The sequence below is a fragment of the Carassius carassius genome, chromosome 22, assembly GCF_963082965.1.
Source record: "Carassius carassius chromosome 22, fCarCar2.1, whole genome shotgun sequence".
In the NCBI taxonomy this organism is placed as follows: Eukaryota; Metazoa; Chordata; class Actinopteri; order Cypriniformes; family Cyprinidae; genus Carassius; species Carassius carassius.
The window spans coordinates 31,234,808-31,253,747 of NC_081776.1; the positions used below are offsets into that span (position 1 = coordinate 31,234,808).

At 44.3% G+C, this 18,940-nt stretch overlaps 36 non-coding genes across 36 annotated transcripts; all 36 read right to left on the reverse strand.

Annotated features, from left to right (window-relative positions):
* Positions 1–233: 233 nt before the first annotated feature.
* On the reverse strand, positions 234–306 carry trnav-uac (transfer RNA valine (anticodon UAC)). Its single transcript has one exon. It is a non-coding gene; the product is annotated as a tRNA-Val (tRNA).
* An 805-nt stretch (positions 307–1,111) lies between these two features.
* On the reverse strand, positions 1,112–1,184 carry trnav-aac (transfer RNA valine (anticodon AAC)). Its single transcript has one exon. It is a non-coding gene; the product is annotated as a tRNA-Val (tRNA).
* A 1,114-nt stretch (positions 1,185–2,298) lies between these two features.
* trnav-aac (transfer RNA valine (anticodon AAC)) lies at positions 2,299–2,371 on the reverse strand. Its single transcript has one exon. It is a non-coding gene; the product is annotated as a tRNA-Val (tRNA).
* A 913-nt stretch (positions 2,372–3,284) lies between these two features.
* Positions 3,285–3,357, reverse strand: trnav-cac (transfer RNA valine (anticodon CAC)). Its single transcript has one exon. It is a non-coding gene; the product is annotated as a tRNA-Val (tRNA).
* Positions 3,358–3,487: 130 nt separating this feature from the next.
* On the reverse strand, positions 3,488–3,560 carry trnav-aac (transfer RNA valine (anticodon AAC)). Its single transcript has one exon. It is a non-coding gene; the product is annotated as a tRNA-Val (tRNA).
* Positions 3,561–3,796: 236 nt separating this feature from the next.
* On the reverse strand, positions 3,797–3,869 carry trnav-uac (transfer RNA valine (anticodon UAC)). Its single transcript has one exon. It is a non-coding gene; the product is annotated as a tRNA-Val (tRNA).
* An 805-nt stretch (positions 3,870–4,674) lies between these two features.
* trnav-aac (transfer RNA valine (anticodon AAC)) lies at positions 4,675–4,747 on the reverse strand. The gene has a single exon. It is a non-coding gene; the product is annotated as a tRNA-Val (tRNA).
* A 236-nt stretch (positions 4,748–4,983) lies between these two features.
* Positions 4,984–5,056, reverse strand: trnav-uac (transfer RNA valine (anticodon UAC)). Its single transcript has one exon. It is a non-coding gene; the product is annotated as a tRNA-Val (tRNA).
* A 604-nt stretch (positions 5,057–5,660) lies between these two features.
* On the reverse strand, positions 5,661–5,733 carry trnav-cac (transfer RNA valine (anticodon CAC)). Its single transcript has one exon. It is a non-coding gene; the product is annotated as a tRNA-Val (tRNA).
* Positions 5,734–5,861: 128 nt separating this feature from the next.
* On the reverse strand, positions 5,862–5,934 carry trnav-aac (transfer RNA valine (anticodon AAC)). Its single transcript has one exon. It is a non-coding gene; the product is annotated as a tRNA-Val (tRNA).
* Positions 5,935–6,170: 236 nt separating this feature from the next.
* trnav-uac (transfer RNA valine (anticodon UAC)) lies at positions 6,171–6,243 on the reverse strand. The gene has a single exon. It is a non-coding gene; the product is annotated as a tRNA-Val (tRNA).
* A 604-nt stretch (positions 6,244–6,847) lies between these two features.
* Positions 6,848–6,920, reverse strand: trnav-cac (transfer RNA valine (anticodon CAC)). The gene has a single exon. It is a non-coding gene; the product is annotated as a tRNA-Val (tRNA).
* A 124-nt stretch (positions 6,921–7,044) lies between these two features.
* trnav-aac (transfer RNA valine (anticodon AAC)) lies at positions 7,045–7,117 on the reverse strand. Its single transcript has one exon. It is a non-coding gene; the product is annotated as a tRNA-Val (tRNA).
* Positions 7,118–7,353: 236 nt separating this feature from the next.
* trnav-uac (transfer RNA valine (anticodon UAC)) lies at positions 7,354–7,426 on the reverse strand. The gene has a single exon. It is a non-coding gene; the product is annotated as a tRNA-Val (tRNA).
* Positions 7,427–8,231: 805 nt separating this feature from the next.
* trnav-aac (transfer RNA valine (anticodon AAC)) lies at positions 8,232–8,304 on the reverse strand. Its single transcript has one exon. It is a non-coding gene; the product is annotated as a tRNA-Val (tRNA).
* Positions 8,305–8,540: 236 nt separating this feature from the next.
* trnav-uac (transfer RNA valine (anticodon UAC)) lies at positions 8,541–8,613 on the reverse strand. Its single transcript has one exon. It is a non-coding gene; the product is annotated as a tRNA-Val (tRNA).
* A 604-nt stretch (positions 8,614–9,217) lies between these two features.
* Positions 9,218–9,290, reverse strand: trnav-cac (transfer RNA valine (anticodon CAC)). Its single transcript has one exon. It is a non-coding gene; the product is annotated as a tRNA-Val (tRNA).
* A 124-nt stretch (positions 9,291–9,414) lies between these two features.
* trnav-aac (transfer RNA valine (anticodon AAC)) lies at positions 9,415–9,487 on the reverse strand. Its single transcript has one exon. It is a non-coding gene; the product is annotated as a tRNA-Val (tRNA).
* Positions 9,488–9,723: 236 nt separating this feature from the next.
* Positions 9,724–9,796, reverse strand: trnav-uac (transfer RNA valine (anticodon UAC)). Its single transcript has one exon. It is a non-coding gene; the product is annotated as a tRNA-Val (tRNA).
* A 604-nt stretch (positions 9,797–10,400) lies between these two features.
* Positions 10,401–10,473, reverse strand: trnav-cac (transfer RNA valine (anticodon CAC)). The gene has a single exon. It is a non-coding gene; the product is annotated as a tRNA-Val (tRNA).
* A 433-nt stretch (positions 10,474–10,906) lies between these two features.
* On the reverse strand, positions 10,907–10,979 carry trnav-uac (transfer RNA valine (anticodon UAC)). The gene has a single exon. It is a non-coding gene; the product is annotated as a tRNA-Val (tRNA).
* A 604-nt stretch (positions 10,980–11,583) lies between these two features.
* On the reverse strand, positions 11,584–11,656 carry trnav-cac (transfer RNA valine (anticodon CAC)). The gene has a single exon. It is a non-coding gene; the product is annotated as a tRNA-Val (tRNA).
* A 435-nt stretch (positions 11,657–12,091) lies between these two features.
* trnav-uac (transfer RNA valine (anticodon UAC)) lies at positions 12,092–12,164 on the reverse strand. Its single transcript has one exon. It is a non-coding gene; the product is annotated as a tRNA-Val (tRNA).
* A 604-nt stretch (positions 12,165–12,768) lies between these two features.
* trnav-cac (transfer RNA valine (anticodon CAC)) lies at positions 12,769–12,841 on the reverse strand. The gene has a single exon. It is a non-coding gene; the product is annotated as a tRNA-Val (tRNA).
* A 130-nt stretch (positions 12,842–12,971) lies between these two features.
* Positions 12,972–13,044, reverse strand: trnav-aac (transfer RNA valine (anticodon AAC)). The gene has a single exon. It is a non-coding gene; the product is annotated as a tRNA-Val (tRNA).
* Positions 13,045–13,280: 236 nt separating this feature from the next.
* trnav-uac (transfer RNA valine (anticodon UAC)) lies at positions 13,281–13,353 on the reverse strand. The gene has a single exon. It is a non-coding gene; the product is annotated as a tRNA-Val (tRNA).
* Positions 13,354–14,162: 809 nt separating this feature from the next.
* Positions 14,163–14,235, reverse strand: trnav-aac (transfer RNA valine (anticodon AAC)). Its single transcript has one exon. It is a non-coding gene; the product is annotated as a tRNA-Val (tRNA).
* A 236-nt stretch (positions 14,236–14,471) lies between these two features.
* Positions 14,472–14,544, reverse strand: trnav-uac (transfer RNA valine (anticodon UAC)). Its single transcript has one exon. It is a non-coding gene; the product is annotated as a tRNA-Val (tRNA).
* A 604-nt stretch (positions 14,545–15,148) lies between these two features.
* Positions 15,149–15,221, reverse strand: trnav-cac (transfer RNA valine (anticodon CAC)). Its single transcript has one exon. It is a non-coding gene; the product is annotated as a tRNA-Val (tRNA).
* A 124-nt stretch (positions 15,222–15,345) lies between these two features.
* Positions 15,346–15,418, reverse strand: trnav-aac (transfer RNA valine (anticodon AAC)). Its single transcript has one exon. It is a non-coding gene; the product is annotated as a tRNA-Val (tRNA).
* Positions 15,419–15,654: 236 nt separating this feature from the next.
* On the reverse strand, positions 15,655–15,727 carry trnav-uac (transfer RNA valine (anticodon UAC)). Its single transcript has one exon. It is a non-coding gene; the product is annotated as a tRNA-Val (tRNA).
* An 805-nt stretch (positions 15,728–16,532) lies between these two features.
* On the reverse strand, positions 16,533–16,605 carry trnav-aac (transfer RNA valine (anticodon AAC)). Its single transcript has one exon. It is a non-coding gene; the product is annotated as a tRNA-Val (tRNA).
* A 236-nt stretch (positions 16,606–16,841) lies between these two features.
* trnav-uac (transfer RNA valine (anticodon UAC)) lies at positions 16,842–16,915 on the reverse strand. Its single transcript has one exon. It is a non-coding gene; the product is annotated as a tRNA-Val (tRNA).
* A 603-nt stretch (positions 16,916–17,518) lies between these two features.
* Positions 17,519–17,591, reverse strand: trnav-cac (transfer RNA valine (anticodon CAC)). The gene has a single exon. It is a non-coding gene; the product is annotated as a tRNA-Val (tRNA).
* Positions 17,592–17,718: 127 nt separating this feature from the next.
* Positions 17,719–17,791, reverse strand: trnav-aac (transfer RNA valine (anticodon AAC)). Its single transcript has one exon. It is a non-coding gene; the product is annotated as a tRNA-Val (tRNA).
* A 913-nt stretch (positions 17,792–18,704) lies between these two features.
* trnav-cac (transfer RNA valine (anticodon CAC)) lies at positions 18,705–18,777 on the reverse strand. The gene has a single exon. It is a non-coding gene; the product is annotated as a tRNA-Val (tRNA).
* Positions 18,778–18,940: the final 163 nt, after the last annotated feature.

Here is an 18,940-nt window from a genome sequence, read left to right on the forward strand (position 1 = left end):
CCACTTCCACAGTAGTTCTCTTTCGCCATAATCTATACAATGATGTGCCCAAACGCAAATAGGCAATCTGCGTAAATCCCACACACAACAGGACAGAGTTCATTCGGCTTGGCAGTCTACGCCGAGTTTCCAAATAATTTCCCTTAACTTACCTCGGAATTAAGGCGTTTGCAGCTTGGACCACCTGCCTACCAGACAGCCATTTCACCACAGAAAGAACAAAAGCCCCCTCCTGTTTCCGCCCAGTTTCGAGCTGGGGACCTTTCGCGTGTAAGGCGAATGTGATAACCTCTACACTACGGAAACCTGCAGTCAAGGTTGTATCTGACCTTTTCATCGCACGCTTCTTGGAGCACGAATAAAATTACAGATTGCGTTGTGCTCTTCAGTCTGCAAATAGCTTTTTTTTTAGTGGCAAACCAAGCATTTTTCCAGTTGTTTGAAGGATTGCTCTGTGACCATTACTTTTTTGCTCTTTTTTAGGTTATTTAATTTAATTGTTTTTAACATTATACGAAATATTTTGTCTTTGAGTGCACCATCCATCTGTTCATTGAAACTGCCTGGTTTAAAGTACAGAGTCTGTCGGTGTGGCAGTTACTGCTGCCTAGTGTGGCTTAATAATTGTCTTCACACCTGTGTAAAGAAAGGCCTTCGTGACGTAGAGCTGCTGCCTAACAGAGGGCCACTCTGACGAATATCTTCGTTCGTGTTCCTCAGAAGAAAGCCACGCAGGCTTAAAATGGCACGAGTGTAGGTTAGGTTTAGGTCAAACAGTGACTGCTCTTTCATTTCTGCATCAACTACACCTTTGCTGACTATATTCATGCCTCTTGGCCGCAAAGCTTCGGTAGCGTTGAGTTCCTCCTCAAAAGAATGCCAATTGAACCATTGTGAAAAAGAGATTCAGTGTTCCCGCCCAGTTTCAAACTGGGGACCTTTTGCTTGTGAGGCGAACGTGATAACCACTACACTACGGAAGCCTACCTACCTCCCTCAAACAGTCCAACATTTTTAATTGAAGGCTCTGTAAAATGTGCATAAAGGTAATGTCTTCTAAAGCCCACAGTCGGCTAAAAAGGGTTCATACTTTTCATCAAAAGGAAGCAGCTGTTTCTGCTCGGTTTCGAACCGAGGACCTTTCGCGTGTTAGGCGAACGTGATGACCACTACACTACAGAAACTCCCCACTTCCACAGTAGTTCTCTTTCGCCATAATCTATACAATGATGTGCCCAAACGCAAATAGGCAATCTGCGTAAATCCCACACACAACAGGACAGAGTTCATTCGGCTTGGCAGTCTACGCCGAGTTTCCAAATAATTTCCCTTAACTTACCTCGGAATTAAGGCGTTTGCAGCTTGGACCACCTGCCTACCAGACAGCCATTTCACCACAGAAAGAACAAAAGCCCCCTCCTGTTTCCGCCCAGTTTCGAGCTGGGGACCTTTCGCGTGTAAGGCGAATGTGATAACCTCTAAACTACGGAAACCTGCAGTCAAGGTTGGATCTGACCTTTTCATCGCACGCTTCTTGGAGCACGAATAAAATTACAGATTGCGTTGTGCTCTTCAGTCTGCAAATAGCTTTTTTTAGAGTGGCAAACCGAGCATTTTTCCAGTTGTCTGAAGGATTGCTCTGTGACCATTACTTTTTTGCTCTTTTTTAGGTTATTTAATTTAATTGTTTTTAACATTATCCGAAATATTTTGTCTTTGAGTGCACCGTCCATCTGTTCATTGAAACTGCCTGGTTTAAAGTACAGAATCTGTCGGTGTGGCAGTTACTGCTGCCTAGTGTGGCTTAATAATTGTCTTCACACCTGTGTAAAGAAAGGCCTTCGTGACTTAGACCTGCTGCCTAACAGAGGGCCACTCTGACAAATATCTTCGTTCGTGTTCCTCAGAAGAAAGCCACGCAGGCTTAAAATGGCACGAGTGTGGGTTAGGTTTAGGTCAAACAGTGACTGCTCTTTCATTTCTGCATCAACTACACCTTTGCTGACTATATTCATGCCTCTTGGCCGCAAAGCTTCGGTAGCGTTGAGTTCCTCCTCAAAAGAATGCCAATTGAACCATTGTGAAAAAGAGATTCAGTGTTCCCGCCCAGTTTCAAACTGGGGACCTTTTGCTTGTGAGGCGAACGTGATAACCACTACACTACGGAAGCCTACCTACCTCCCTCAAACAGTCCAACATTTTTAATTGAAGGCTCTGTAAAATGTGCATAAAGGTAATGTCTTCTAAAGCCCACAGTCGGCTAAAAAGGGTTCATACTTTTCATCAAAAGAAAGCGGCTGTTTCTGCTCGGTTTCGAACCGAGGACCTTTCGCGTGTTAGGCGAACGTGATGACCACTACACTACAGAAACTCCCCTCTTCCACACTAGTTCTCTTTCGCCATAATCTATACAATGATGTGCCCAAAAGCAAATAGGCAATCTGTGTAAATCCCACACACAACAGGACAGAGTTCATTCGGCGTGGCAGTCTACGCCGAGTTTCCAAATAATTTCCCTTAACTTACCTCGGAATTAAGGCGTTTGCAGCTTGGACCACCTGCCTACCAGACAGCCATTTCACCACAGAAAGAACAAAAGCCACCTCCTGTTTCCGCCCAGTTTCGAGCTGGGGACCTTTCGCGTGTAAGGCGAATGTGATAACCTCTAAACTACGGAAACCTGCAGTCAAGGTTGGATCTGACCTTTTCATCGCACGCTTCTTGGAGCACGAATAAAATTACAGATTGCGTTGTGCTCTTCAGTCTGCAAATAGCTTTTTTTAGAGTGGCAAACCGAGCATTTTTCCAGTTGTCTGAAGGATTGCTCTGTGACCATTACTTTTTTGCTCTTTTTTAGGTTATTTAATTTAATTGTTTTTAACATTATCCGAAATATTTTGTCTTTGAGTGCACCGTCCATCTGTTCATTGAAACTGCCTGGTTTAAAGTACAGAATCTGTCGGTGTGGCAGTTACTGCTGCCTAGTGTGGCTTAATAATTGTCTTCACACCTGTGTAAAGAAAGGCCTTCGTGACTTAGACCTGCTGCCTAACAGAGGGCCACTCTGACAAATATCTTCGTTCGTGTTCCTCAGAAGAAAGCCACGCAGGCTTAAAATGGCACGAGTGTGGGTTAGGTTTAGGTCAAACAGTGACTGCTCTTTCATTTCTGCATCAACTACACCTTTGCTGACTATATTCATGCCTCTTGGCCGCAAAGCTTCGGTAGCGTTGAGTTCCTCCTCAAAAGAATGCCAATTGAACCATTGTGAAAAAGAGATTCAGTGTTCCCGCCCAGTTTCAAACTGGGGACCTTTTGCTTGTGAGGCGAACGTGATAACCACTACACTACGGAAACCTACCTACCTACCTCTAAAACAGTCCGACATTTTTAATTGAAGTCTCTGTAAAATGTGCATAAAGGTAATGTCTTCTAAAGCCCACAGTCGGCTAAAAAGGGTTCATACTTTTCATCAAAAGGAAGCGGCTGTTTCTGCTCGGTTTCAAACCGAGGACCTTTCGCGTGTTAGGCGAACGTGATGACCACTACACTACAGAAACTCCCCACTTCCACACTAGTTCTCTTTCGCCATAATCTATACAATGATGTGCCCAAAAGCAAATAGGCAATCTGTGTAAATCCCACACACAACAGGACCGAGTTCATTCGGCGTGGCAGTCTACGCCGAGTTTCCAAATAATTTCCCTTAACTTACCTCGGAATTAAGGCGTTTGCAGCTCGGACTACCTGCCTACCAGACAGCCATTTCACCACAGAAAGAAAAAAAGCCCCCACCTGTTTCCGCCCAGTTTCGAGCTGGGGACCTTTCGCGTGTAAGGCGAATGTGATAACCTCTACACTACGGAAACCTGCAGTCAAGGTTGTATCTGACCTTTTCATCGCACGCTTCTTGGAGCACGAATAAAATTACAGATTGCGTTGTGCTCTTCAGTCTGCAAATAGCTTTTTTTTGAGTGGCAAACCAAGCATTTTTCCAGTTGTTTGAAGGATTGCTCTGTGACCATTACTTTTTTGCTCTTTTTTAGGTTATTTAATTTAATTGTTTTTAACATTATACGAAATATTTTGTCTTTGAGTGCACCATCCATCTGTTCATTGAAACTGCCTGGTTTAAAGTACAGAGTGTGTCGGTGTGGCAGTTACTGCTGCCTAGTGTGGCTTAATAATTGTCTTCACACCTGTGTAAAGAAAGGCCTTCGTGACGTAGAGCTGCTGCCTAACAGAGGGCCACTCTGACAAATATCTTCGTTCGTGTTCCTCAGAAGAAAGCCACGCAGGCTTAAAATGGCACGAGTGTGGGTTAGGTTTAGGTCAAACAGTGACTGCTCTTTCATTTCTGCATCAACTACACCTTTGCTGACTATATTCATGCCTCTTGGCCGCAAAGCTTCGGTAGCGTTGAGTTCCTCCTCAAAAGAATGCCAATTGAACCATTGTGAAAAAGAGATTCAGTGTTCCCGCCCAGTTTCAAACTGGGGACCTTTTGCTTGTGAGGCGAACGTGATAACCACTACACTACGGAAGCCTACCTACCTCCCTCAAACAGTCCAACATTTTTAATTTAAGGCTCTGTAAAATGTGCATAAAGGTAATGTCTTCTAAAGCCCACAGTCGGCTAAAAAGGGTTCATAGTTTTCATCAAAAGGAAGCGGCTGTTTCTGCTCGGTTTCGAACCGAGGACCTTTCGCGTGTTAGGCGAACGTGATGACCACTACACTACAGAAACTCCCCACTTCCACACTAGTTCTCTTTCGCCATAATCTATACAATGATGTGCCCAAAAGCAAATAGGCAATCTGTGTAAATCCCACACACAACAGGACAGAGTTCATTCGGCGTAGCAGTCTACGCCGAGTTTCCAAATAATTTCCCTTAACTTACCTCGGAATTAAGGCGTTTGCAGCTCGGACCACCTGCCTACCAGACAGCCATTTCACCACAGAAAGAAAAAAAGCCCCCACCTGTTTCCGCCCAGTTTCGAGCTGGGGACCTTTCGCGTGTAAGGCGAATGTGATAACCTCTACACTACGGAAACCTGCAGTCAAGGTTGTATCTGACCTTTTCATCGCACGCTTCTTGGAGCACGAATAAAATTACAGATTGCGTTGTGCTCTTCAGTCTGCAAATAGCTTTTTTTTGAGTGGCAAACCAAGCATTTTTCCAGTTGTTTGAAGGATTGCTCTGTGACCATTACTTTTTTGCTCTTTTTTAGGTTATTTAATTTAATTGTTTTTAACATTATACGAAATATTTTGTCTTTGAGTGCACCATCCATCTGTTCATTGAAACTGCCTGGTTTAAAGTACAGTGTCTGTCGGTGTGGCAGTTACTGCTGCCTAGTGTGGCTTAAGAATTGTCTTCACACCTGTGTAAAGAAAGGCCTTCGTGACGTAGAGCTGCTGCCTAACAGACGGCCACTCTGACAAATATCTTCGTTCGTGTTCCTCAGAAGAAAGCCACGCAGGCTTGAAATGGCACGAGTGTGGGTTAGGTTTAGGTCAAACAGTGACTGCTCTTTCATTTCTGCATCAACTACACCTTTGCTGACTATATTCATGCCTCTTGGCCGCAAAGCTTTGGTAGCGTTGAGTTCCTCCTCAAAAGAATGCCAATTGAACCATTGTGAAAAAGAGATTCACTGTTCCCGCCCAGTTTCGAACTGGGGACCTTTCGCGTGTGAGGCGAATGTGATAACCACTACACTACGGAAGCCTACCTACCTACCTCCCTCAAACAGTCCAACATTTTTAAATGAAGGCTCTGTAAAATGTGCATAAAGGTAATGTCTTCTAAAGCCCACAGTCGGCTAAAAAGGGTTCATATCATCAAAAGGAAGCAGCTGTTTCTGCTCGGTTTGGAACCGAGGACCTTTCGCGTGTTAGGCGAACGTGATGACCACTACACTACAGAAACTCCCCACTTCCACACTAGTTCTCTTTCGCCATAATCTATACAATGATGTGCCCAAACGCAAATAGGCAATCTGCGTAAATCCCACACACAAAAGGACAAAGTTCATTCGGCGTGGCAGTCTACGCCGAGTTTCCAAATAATTTCCCTTAACTTACCTCGGAATTAAGGCGTTTGCAGCTTGGACCACCTGCCTACCAGACAGCCATTTCACCACAGAAAGAACAAAAGCCCCCACCTGTTTCCGCCCAGTTTCGAGCTGGGGACCTTTCGCGTGTAAGGCGAATGTGATAACCTCTACACTACAGAAACCTGCAGTCAAGGTTGTATCTGACCTTTCCATCGCACGCTTCTTGGAGCACGAATAAAATTACAGATTGCGTTGTGCTCTTCAGTCTGCAAATAGCTTTTTTTTGAGTGGCAAACCAAGCATTTTTCCAGTTGTCTGAAGGATTGCTCTGTGACCATTACTTTTTTGCTCTTTTTTAGGTTATTTAATTTAATTGTTTTTAACATTATACGAAATATTTTGTCTTTGAGTGCACCATCCATCTGTTCATTGAAACTGCCTGGTTTAAAGTACAGAGTCTGTCGGTGTGGCAGTTACTGCTGCCTAGTGTGGCTTAATAATTGTCTTCACACCTGTGTAAAGAAAGGCCTTCATGACGTAGAGCTGCTGCCTAACAGAGGGCCACTCTGACAAATATCTTCGTTCGTGTTCCTCAGAAGAAAGCCACGCAGGCTTAAAATGGCACGAGTGTGGGTTAGGTTTAGGTCAAACAGTGACTGCTCTTTCATTTCTGCATCAACTACACCTTTGCTGACTATATTCATGCCTCTTGGCCACAAAGCTTCGGTAGCGTTGAGTTCCTCCTCAAAAGAATGCCAATTGAACCATTGTGAAAAAGAGATTCAGTGTTCCCGCCCAGTTTCAAACTGGGGACCTTTTGCTTGTGAGGCGAACGTGATAACCACTACACTACGGAAACCTACCTCCCTCAAACAGTCCAACATTTTTAATTGAAGGCTCTGTAAAATGTGCATAAAGGTAATGTCTTCTAAAGCCCTCAGTCGGCTAAAAAGGGTTCATACTTTTCATCAAAAGGAAGCGGCTGTTTCTGCTCGGTTTCGAACCGAGGACCTTTCGCGTGTTAGGCGAACGTGATGACCACTACACTACAGAAACTCCCCACTTCCACACTAGTTCTCTTTCGCCATAATCTATACAATGATGTGCCCAAAAGCAAATAGGCAATCTGTGTAAATCCCACACACAACAGGACAGAGTTCATTCGGCGTGGCAGTCTACGCCGAGTTTCCAAATAATTTCCCTTAACTTACCTCGGAATTAAGGCGTTTGCAGCTTGGACCACCTGCCTACCAGACAGCCATTTCACCACAGAAAGAAAAAAAGCCCCCACCTGTTTCCGCCCAGTTTCGAGCTGGGGACCTTTCGCGTGTAAGGCGAATGTGATAACCTCTACACTACGGAAACCTGCAGTCAAGGTTGTATCTGACCTTTTCATCGCACGCTTCTTGGAGCACGAATAAAATTACAGATTGCGTTGTGCTCTTCAGTCTGCAAATAGCTTTTTTTTGAGTGGCAAACCAAGCATTTTTCCAGTTGTTTGAAGGATTGCTCTGTGACCATTACTTTTTTGCTCTTTTTTAGGTAATTTAATTTAATTGTTTTTAACATTATACGAAATATTTTGTCTTTGAGTGCACCATCCATCTGTTCATTGAAACTGCCTGGTTTAAAGTACAGAGTGTGTCGGTGTGGCAGTTACTGCTGCCTAGTGTGGCTTAATAATTGTCTTCACACCTGTGTAAAGAAAGGCCTTCGTGACGTAGAGCTGCTGCCTAACAGAGGGCCACTCTGACAAATATCTTCGTTCGTGTTCCTCAGAAGAAAGCCACGCAGGCTTAAAATGGCACGAGTGTGGGTTAGGTTTAGGTCAAACAGTGACTGCTCTTTCATTTCTGCATCAACTACACCTTTGCTGACTATATTCATGCCTCTTGGCCGCAAAGCTTCGGTAGCGTTGAGTTCCTCCTCAAAAGAATGCCAATTGAACCATTGTGAAAAAGAGATTCAGTGTTCCCGCCCAGTTTCAAACTGGGGACCTTTTGCTTGTGAGGCGAACGTGATAACCACTACACTACGGAAGCCTACCTACCTCCCTCAAACAGTCCAACATTTTTAATTGAAGGCTCTGTAAAATGTGCATAAAGGTAATGTCTTCTAAAGCCCACAGTCGGCTAAAAAGGGTTCATAGTTTTCATCAAAAGGAAGCGGCTGTTTCTGCTCGGTTTCGAACCGAGGACCTTTCGCGTGTTAGGCGAACGTGATGACCACTACACTACAGAAACTCCCCACTTCCACACTAGTTCTCTTTCGCCATAATCTATACAATGATGTGCCCAAAAGCAAATAGGCAATCTGTGTAAATCCCACACACAACAGGACAGAGTTCATTCGGCGTAGCAGTCTACGCCGAGTTTCCAAATAATTTCCCTTAACTTACCTCGGAATTAAGGCGTTTGCAGCTCGGACCACCTGCCTACCAGACAGCCATTTCACCACAGAAAGAAAAAAAGCCCCCACCTGTTTCCGCCCAGTTTCGAGCTGGGGACCTTTCGCGTGTAAGGCGAATGTGATAACCTCTACACTACGGAAACCTGCAGTCAAGGTTGTATCTGACCTTTTCATCGCACGCTTCTTGGAGCACGAATAAAATTACAGATTGCGTTGTGCTCTTCAGTCTGCAAATAGCTTTTTTTTGAGTGGCAAACCAAGCATTTTTCCAGTTGTTTGAAGGATTGCTCTGTGACCATTACTTTTTTGCTCTTTTTTAGATTATTTAATTTAATTGTTTTTAACATTATACGAAATATTTTGTCTTTGAGTGCACCATCCATCTGTTCATTGAAACTGCCTGGTTTAAAGTACAGTGTCTGTCGGTGTGGCAGTTACTGCTGCCTAGTGTGGCTTAAGAATTGTCTTCACACCTGTGTAAAGAAAGGCCTTCGTGACGTAGAGCTGCTGCCTAACAGACGGCCACTCTGACAAATATCTTCGTTCGTGTTCCTCAGAAGAAAGCCACGCAGGCTTGAAATGGCACGAGTGTGGGTTAGGTTTAGGTCAAACAGTGACTGCTCTTTCATTTCTGCATCAACTACACCTTTGCTGACTATATTCATGCCTCTTGGCCGCAAAGCTTTGGTAGCGTTGAGTTCCTCCTCAAAAGAATGCCAATTGAACCATTGTGAAAAAGAGATTCACTGTTCCCGCCCAGTTTCGAACTGGGGACCTTTCGCGTGTGAGGCGAATGTGATAACCACTACACTACGGAAGCCTACCTACCTCCCTCAAACAGTCCAACATTTTTAAATGAAGGCTCTGTAAAATGTGCATAAAGGTAATGTCTTCTAAAGCCCACAGTCGGCTAAAAAGGGTTCATATCATCAAAAGGAAGCAGCTGTTTCTGCTCGGTTTGGAACCGAGGACCTTTCGCGTGTTAGGCGAACGTGATGACCACTACACTACAGAAACTCCCCACTTCCACACTAGTTCTCTTTCGCCATAATCTATACAATGATGTGCCCAAACGCAAATAGGCAATCTGCGTAAATCCCACACACAAAAGGACAAAGTTCATTCGGCGTGGCAGTCTACGCCGAGTTTCCAAATAATTTCCCTTAACTTACCTCGGAATTAAGGCGTTTGCAGCTTGGACCACCTGCCTACCAGACAGCCATTTCACCACAGAAAGAACAAAAGCCCCCACCTGTTTCCGCCCAGTTTCGAGCTGGGGACCTTTCGCGTGTAAGGCGAATGTGATAACCTCTACACTACAGAAACCTGCAGTCAAGGTTGTATCTGACCTTTCCATCGCACGCTTCTTGGAGCACGAATAAAATTACAGATTGCGTTGTGCTCTTCAGTCTGCAAATAGCTTTTTTTTGAGTGGCAAACCAAGCATTTTTCCAGTTGTCTGAAGGATTGCTCTGTGACCATTACTTTTTTGCTCTTTTTTAGGTTATTTAATTTAATTGTTTTTAACATTATACGAAATATTTTGTCTTTGAGTGCACCATCCATCTGTTCATTGAAACTGCCTGGTTTAAAGTACAGAGTCTGTCGGTGTGGCAGTTACTGCTGCCTAGTGTGGCTTAATAATTGTCTTCACACCTGTGTAAAGAAAGGCCTTCATGACGTAGAGCTGCTGCCTAACAGAGGGCCACTCTGACAAATATCTTCGTTCGTGTTCCTCAGAAGAAAGCCACGCAGGCTTAAAATGGCACGAGTGTGGGTTAGGTTTAGGTCAAACAGTGACTGCTCTTTCATTTCTGCATCAACTACACCTTTGCTGACTATATTCATGCCTCTTGGCCACAAAGCTTCGGTAGCGTTGAGTTCCTCCTCAAAAGAATGCCAATTGAACCATTGTGAAAAAGAGATTCAGTGTTCCCGCCCAGTTTCAAACTGGGGACCTTTTGCTTGTGAGGCGAACGTGATAACCACTACACTACGGAAACCTACCTCCCTCAAACAGTCCAACATTTTTAATTGAAGGCTCTGTAAAATGTGCATAAAGGTAATGTCTTCTAAAGCCCACAGTCGGCTAAAAAGGGTTCATACTTTTCATCAAAAGGAAGCGGCTGTTTCTGCTCGGTTTCGAACCGAAGACCTTTCGTGTGTTAGGCGAACATGATGACCACTACACTACAGAAACTCCCCACTTCCACACTAGTTCTCTTTCGCCATAATCTATACAATGATGTTCCCAAAAGCAAATAGGCAATCTGTGTAAATCCCACACACAACAGGACAGAGTTCATTCGGCGTGGCAGTCTACGCCGAGTTTCCAAATAATTTCCCTTAACTTACCTCGGAATTAAGGCGTTTGCAGCTCGGACCACCTGCCTACCAGACAGCCATTTCACCACAGAAAGAAAAAAAGCCCCCACCTGTTTCCGCCCAGTTTCGAGCTGGGGACCTTTCGCGTGTAAGGCGAATGTGATAACCTCTACACTACGGAAACCTGCAGTCAAGGTTGTATCTGACCTTTTCATCGCACGCTTCTTGGAGCACGAATAAAATTACAGATTGCGTTGTGCTCTTCAGTCTGCAAATAGCTTTTTTTTGAGTGGCAAACCAAGCATTTTTCCAGTTGTTTGAAGGATTGCTCTGTGACCATTACTTTTTTGCTCTTTTTTAGGTAATTTAATTTAATTGTTTTTAACATTATACGAAATATTTTGTCTTTGAGTGCACCATCCATCTGTTCATTGAAACTGCCTGGTTTAAAGTACAGAGTGTGTCGGTGTGGCAGTTACTGCTGCCTAGTGTGGCTTAATAATTGTCTTCACACCTGTGTAAAGAAAGGCCTTCGTGACGTAGAGCTGCTGCCTAACAGAGGGCCACTCTGACAAATATCTTCGTTCGTGTTCCTCAGAAGAAAGCCACGCAGGCTTAAAATGGCACGAGTGTGGGTTAGGTTTAGGTCAAACAGTGACTGCTCTTTCATTTCTGCATCAACTACACCTTTGCTGACTATATTCATGCCTCTTGGCCGCAAAGCTTCGGTAGCGTTGAGTTCCTCCTCAACAGAATGCCAATTGAACCAGTGTGAAAAAGAGATTCACTGTTCCCGCCCAGTTTCGAACTGGGGACCTTTCGCGTGTGAGGCGAACGTGATAACCACTACACTACGGAAACCTACCTACCTCTAAAACAGTCCGACATTTTTAATTGAAGTCTCTGTAAAATGTGCATAAAGGTAATGTCTTCTAAAGCCCACAGTCGGCTAAAAAGGGTTCATACTTTTCATCAAAAGGAAGCAGCTGTTTCTGCTCGGTTTCGAACCAAGGACCTTTCGCATGTTAGGCGAACATAATGACCACTACACTACAGAACCTCCCCACTTCCACACTAGTTCTCTTTCGCCATAATCTATACAATGATGTGCCCAAAAGCAAATAGGCAATCTGTGTAAATCCCACACACAACAGGACAGAGTTCATTCGGCGTGGCAGTCTACGCCGAGTTTCCAAATAATTTCCCTTAACTTACCTCGGAATTAAGGCGTTTGCAGCTTGGACCACCTGCCTACCAGACAGCCATTTCACCACAGAAAGAAAAAAAGCCCCCACCTGTTTCCGCCCAGTTTCGAGCTGGGGACCTTTCACGTGTAAGGCGAATGTGATAACCTCTACACTACGGAAACCTGCAGTCAAGGTTGTATCTGACCTTTTCATCGCACGCTTCTTGGAGCACGAATAAAATTACAGATTGCGTTGTGCTCTTCAGTCTGCAAATAGCTTTTTTTTGAGTGGCAAACCAAGCATTTTTCCAGTTGTTTGAAGGATTGCTCTGTGACCATTACTTTTTTGCTCTTTTTTAGGTTATTTAATTTAATTGTATTTAACATTATACGAAATATTTTGTCTTTGAGTGCACCATCCATCTGTTCATTGAAACTGCCTGGTTTAAAGTACAGAGTCTGTCGGTGTGGCAGTTACTGCTGCCTAGTGTGGCTTAATAATTGTCTTCACACCTGTGTAAAGAAAGGCCTTCGTGACGTAGAGCTGCTGCCTAACAGAGGGCCACTCTGACAAATATCTTCGTTCGTGTTCCTCAGAAGAAAGCCACGCAGGCTTAAAATGGCACGAGTGTGGGTTAGGTTTAGGTCAAACAGTGACTGCTCTTTCATTTCTGCATCAACTACACCTTTGCTGACTATATTCATGCCTCTTGGCCGCAAAGCTTCGGTAGCGTTGAGTTCCTCCTCAAAAGAATGCCAATTGAACCATTGTGAAAAAGAGATTCAGTGTTCCCGCCCAGTTTCAAACTGGGGACCTTTTGCTTGTGAGGCGAACGTGATAACCACTACACTACGGAAACCTACCTACCTACCTCTAAAACAGTCCGACATTTTTAATTGAAGTCTCTGTAAAATGTGCATAAAGGTAATGTCTTCTAAAGCCCACAGTCGGCTAAAAAGGGTTCATACTTTTCATCAAAAGGAAGCGGCTGTTTCTGCTCGGTTTCGAACCGAGGACCTTTCGCGTGTTAGGCGAACGTGATGACCACTACACTACAGAAACTCCCCACTTCCACACTAGTTCTCTTTCGCCATAATCTATACAATGATGTGCCCAAAAGCAAATAGGCAATCTGTGTAAATCCCACACACAACAGGACAGAGTTCATTCGGCGTGGCAGTCTACGCCGAGTTTCCAAATAATTTCCCTTAACTTACCTCGGAATTAAGGCGTTTGCAGCTTGGACCACCTGCCTACCAGACAGCCATTTCACCACAGAAAGAAAAAAAGCCCCCACCTGTTTCCACCCAGTTTCGAGCTGGGGACCTTTCGCGTGTAAGGCGAATGTGATAACCTCTACACTACGGAAACCTGCAGTCAAGGTTGTATCTGACCTTTTCATCGCACGCTTCTTGGAGCACGAATAAAATTACAGATTGCGTTGTGCTCTTCAGTCTGCAAATAGCTTTTTTTTGAGTGGCAAACCAAGCATTTTTCCAGTTGTTTGAAGGATTGCTCTGTGACCATTACTTTTTTGCTCTTTTTTAGGTAATTTAATTTAATTGTTTTTAACATTATACGAAATATTTTGTCTTTGAGTGCACCATCCATCTGTTCATTGAAACTGCCTGGTTTAAAGTACAGAGTGTGTCGGTGTGGCAGTTACTGCTGCCTAGTGTGGCTTAATAATTGTCTTCACACCTGTGTAAAGAAAGGCCTTCGTGACGTAGAGCTGCTGCCTAACAGAGGGCCACTCTGACAAATATCTTCGTTCGTGTTCCTCAGAAGAAAGCCACGCAGGCTTAAAATGGCACGAGTGTGGGTTAGGTTTAGGTCAAACAGTGACTGCTCTTTCATTTCTGCATCAACTACACCTTTGCTGACTATATTCATGCCTCTTGGCCGCAAAGCTTCGGTAGCGTTGAGTTCCTCCTCAAAAGAATGCCAATTGAACCATTGTGAAAAAGAGATTCAGTGTTCCCGCCCAGTTTCAAACTGGGGACCTTTTGCTTGTGAGGCGAACGTGATAACCACTACACTACGGAAGCCTACCTACCTACCTCCCTCAAACAGTCCAACATTTTTAATTGAAGGCTCTGTAAAATGTGCATAAAGGTAATGTCTTCTAAAGCCCACAGTCGGCTAAAAAGGGTTCATAGTTTTCATCAAAAGGAAGCGGCTGTTTCTGCTCGGTTTCGAACCGAGGACCTTTCGCGTGTTAGGCGAACGTGATGACCACTACACTACAGAAACTCCCCACTTCCACACTAGTTCTCTTTCGCCATAATCTATACAATGATGTGCCCAAAAGCAAATAGGCAATCTGTGTAAATCCCACACACAACAGGACAGAGTTCATTCGGCGTAGCAGTCTACGCCGAGTTTCCAAATAATTTCCCTTAACTTACCTCGGAATTAAGGCGTTTGCAGCTCGGACCACCTGCCTACCAGACAGCCATTTCACCACAGAAAGAAAAAAAGCCCCCACCTGTTTCCGCCCAGTTTCGAGCTGGGGACCTTTCGCGTGTAAGGCGAATGTGATAACCTCTACACTACGGAAACCTGCAGTCAAGGTTGTATCTGACCTTTTCATCGCACGCTTCTTGGAGCACGAATAAAATTACAGATTGCGTTGTGCTCTTCAGTCTGCAAATAGCTTTTTTTTGAGTGGCAAACCAAGCATTTTTCCAGTTGTTTGAAGGATTGCTCTGTGACCATTACTTTTTTGCTCTTTTTTAGGTTATTTAATTTAATTGTTTTTAACATTATACGAAATATTTTGTCTTTGAGTGCACCATCCATCTGTTCATTGAAACTGCCTGGCTTAAAGTACAGTGTCTGTCGGTGTGGCAGTTACTGCTGCCTAGTGTGGCTTAAGAATTGTCTTCACACCTGTGTAAAGAAAGGCCTTCGTGACGTAGAGCTGCTGCCTAACAGAGGGCCACTCTGACAAATATCTTCGTTCGTGTTCCTCAGAAGAAAGCCACGCAGGCTTGAAATGGCACGAGTGTGGGTTAGGTTTAGGTCAAACAGTGACTGCTCTTTCATTTCTGCATCAACTACACCTTTGCTGACTATATTCATGCCTCTTGGCCGCAAAGCTTTGGTAGCGTTGAGTTCCTCCTCAAAAGAATGCCAATTGAACCATTGTGAAAAAGAGATTCACTGTTCCCGCCCAGTTTCGAACTGGGGACCTTTCGCGTGTGAGGCGAATGTGATAACCACTACACTACGGAAGCCTACCTACCTCCCTCAAACAGTCCAACATTTTTATTTGAAGGCTCTGTAAAATGTGCATAAAGGTAATGTCTTCTAAAGCCCACAGTCGGCTAAAAAGGGTTCATATCATCAAAAGGAAGCAGCTGTTTCTGCTCGGTTTGGAACCGAGGACCTTTCGCGTGTTAGGCGAACGTGATGACCACTACACTACAGAAACTCCCCACTTCCACACTAGTTCTCTTTCGCCATAATCTATACAATGATGTGCCCAAACGCAAATAGGCAATCTGCGTAAATCCCACACACAAAAGGACAAAGTTCATTCGGCGTGGCAGTCTACGCCGAGTTTCCAAATAATTTCCCTTAACTTACCTCGGAATTAAGGCGTTTGCAGCTTGGACCACCTGCCTACCAGACAGCCATTTCACCACAGAAAGAACAAAAGCCCCCACCTGTTTCCGCCCAGTTTCGAGCTGGGGACCTTTCGCGTGTAAGGCGAATGTGATAACCTCTACACTACAGAAACCTGCAGTCAAGGTTGTATCTGACCTTTCCATCGCACGCTTCTTGGAGCACGAATAAAATTACAGATTGCGTTGTGCTCTTCAGTCTGCAAATAGCTTTTTTTTGAGTGGCAAACCAAGCATTTTTCCAGTTGTCTGAAGGATTGCTCTGTGACCATTACTTTTTTGCTCTTTTTTAGGTTATTTAATTTAATTGTTTTTAACATTATACGAAATATTTTGTCTTTGAGTGCACCATCCATCTGTTCATTGAAACTGCCTGGTTTAAAGTACAGAGTCTGTCGGTGTGGCAGTTACTGCTGCCTAGTGTGGCTTAATAATTGTCTTCACACCTGTGTAAAGAAAGGCCTTCATGACGTAGAGCTGCTGCCTAACAGAGGGCCACTCTGACAAATATCTTCGTTCGTGTTCCTCAGAAGAAAGCCACGCAGGCTTAAAATGGCACGAGTGTGGGTTAGGTTTAGGTCAAACAGTGACTGCTCTTTCATTTCTGCATCAACTACACCTTTGCTGACTATATTCATGCCTCTTGGCCGCAAAGCTTCGGTAGCGTTGAGTTCCTCCTCAAAAGAATGCCAATTGAACCATTGTGAAAAAGAGATTCAGTGTTCCCGCCCAGTTTCAAACTGGGGACCTTTTGCTTGTGAGGCGAACGTGATAACCACTACACTACGGAAGCCTACCTACCTCCCTCAAACAGTCCAACATTTTTAATTTAAGGCTCTGTAAAATGTGCATAAAGGTAATGTCTTCTAAAGCCCTCAGTCGGCTAAAAAGGGTTCATACTTTTCATCAAAAGGAAGCGGCTGTTTCTGCTCGGTTTCGAACCGAGGACCTTTCGCGTGTTAGGCGAACGTGATGACCACTACACTACAGAAACTCCCCACTTCCACACTAGTTCTCTTTCGCCATAATCTATACAATGATGTGCCCAAAAGCAAATAGGCAATCTGTGTAAATCCCACACACAACAGGACAGAGTTCATTCGGCGTGGCAGTCTACTCCGAGTTTCCAAATAATTTCCCTTAACTTACCTCGGAATTAAGGCGTTTGCAGCTTGGACCACCTGCCTACCAGACAGCCATTTCACCACAGAAAGAAAAAAAGCCCCCACCTGTTTCCGCCCAGTTTCGAGCTGGGGACCTTTCGCGTGTAAGGCGAATGTGATAACCTCTACACTACGGAAAACTGCAGTCAAGGTTGTATCTGACCTTTTCATCGCACGCTTCTTGGAGCACGAATAAAATTACAGATTGCGTTGTGCTCTTCAGTCTGCAAATAGCTTTTTTTTGAGTGGCAAACCAAGCATTTTTCCAGTTGTTTGAAGGATTGCTCTGTGACCATTACTTTTTTGCTCTTTTTTAGGTTATTTAATTTAATTGTTTTTAACATTATACGAAATATTTTGTCTTTGAGTGCACCATCCATCTGTTCATTGAAACTGCCTGGTTTAAAGTACAGAGTCTGTCGGTGTGGCAGTTACTGCTGCCTAGTGTGGCTTAATAATTGTCTTCACACCTGTGTAAAGAAAGGCCTTCGTGACGTAGAGCTGCTGCCTAACAGAGGGCCACTCTGACAAATATCTTCGTTCGTGTTCCTCAGAAGAAAGCCACGCAGGCTTAAAATGGCACGAGTGTGGGTTAGGTTTAGGTCAAACAGTGACTGCTCTTTCATTTCTGCATCAACTACACCTTTGCTGACTATATTCATGCCTCTTGGCCGCAAAGCTTCGGTAGCATTGAGTTCCTCCTCAACAGAATGCCAATTGAACCATTGTGAAAAAGAGAATCACTGTTCCCGCCCAGTTTCAAACTGGGGACCTTTCGCGTGTGAGGCGAACGTGATAACCACTACACTACGGAAACCTACCTACCTCTCCAAACAGTCCAACATTTTTAATTGAAGGCTCTGTAAAATGTGCAAAAAGGTAATGTCTTCTAAAGCCCACAGTCGGCTAAAAAGGGTTCATACTTTTCATCAAAAGGAAGCAGCTGTTTCTGCTCGGTTTCGAAACGAGGACCTTTCGCGTGTTAGGCAAACGTGATGACCACTACACTACAGAAACTCCCCACTTCCACAGTAGTTCTCTTTCGCCATAATCTATACAATGATGTGCCCAAACGCAAATAGGCAATCTGCGTAAATCCCACACACAACAGGACAGAGTTCATTCGGCTTGGCAGTCTACGCCGAGTTTCCAAGTAATTTCCCTTAACTTACCTCGGAATTAAGGCGTTTGCAGCTTGGACCACCTGCCTACCAGACAGCCATTTCACCACAGAAAGAACAAAAGCCCCCACCTGTTTCCGCCCAGTTTAGAGCTGGGGACCTTTCGCGTGTAAGGCGAATGTGATAACCTCTAAACTACGGAAACCTGCAGTCAAGGTTGGATCTGACCTTTTCATCGCACGCTTCTTGGAGCACGAATACAATTACAGATTGCGTTGTGCTCTTCAGTCTGCAAATAGCTTTTTTTAGAGTGGCAAACCAAGCATTTTTCCAGTTGTCTGAAGGATTGCTCTGTGACCATTACTTTTTTGCTCTTTTTTAGGTTATTTAATTTAATTGTTTTTAACGTTATACGAAATATTTTGTCTTTGAGTGCACCATCCATCTGTTCATTGAAACTGCCTGGTTTAAAGTACAGAGTCTGTCGGTGTGGCAGTTACTGCTGCCTAGTGTGGCTTAATAATTGTCTTCACACCTGTGTAAAGAAAGGCCTTCGTGACGTAGAGCTGCTGCCTAACAGAGGGCCACTCTGACAAATATCTTCTTTCGTGTTCCTCAGAAGAAAGCCACGCAGGCTTGAAATGGGACGAGTGTGGGTTAGGTTTAGGTCAAACAGTGACTGCTCTTTCATTTCTGCATCAACTACACCTTTGCTGACTATATTCATGCCTCTTGGCCGCAAAGCTTCGGTAGCGTTGAGTTCCTCCTCAACAGAATGCCAATTGAACCAGTGTGAAAAAGAGATTCACTGTTCCCGCCCAGTTTCGAACTGGGGACCTTTCGCGTGTGAGGCGAACGTGATAACCACTACACTACGGAAACCTACCTACCTCTCCAAACAGTCCAACATTTTTAATTGAAGGCTCTGTAAAATGTGCATAAAGGTAATGTCTTCTAAAGCCCACAGTCGGCTAAAAAGGGTTCATACTTTTCATCAAAAGGAAGCAGCTCTTTCTGCTCGGTTTCGAAACGAGGACCTTTCGCG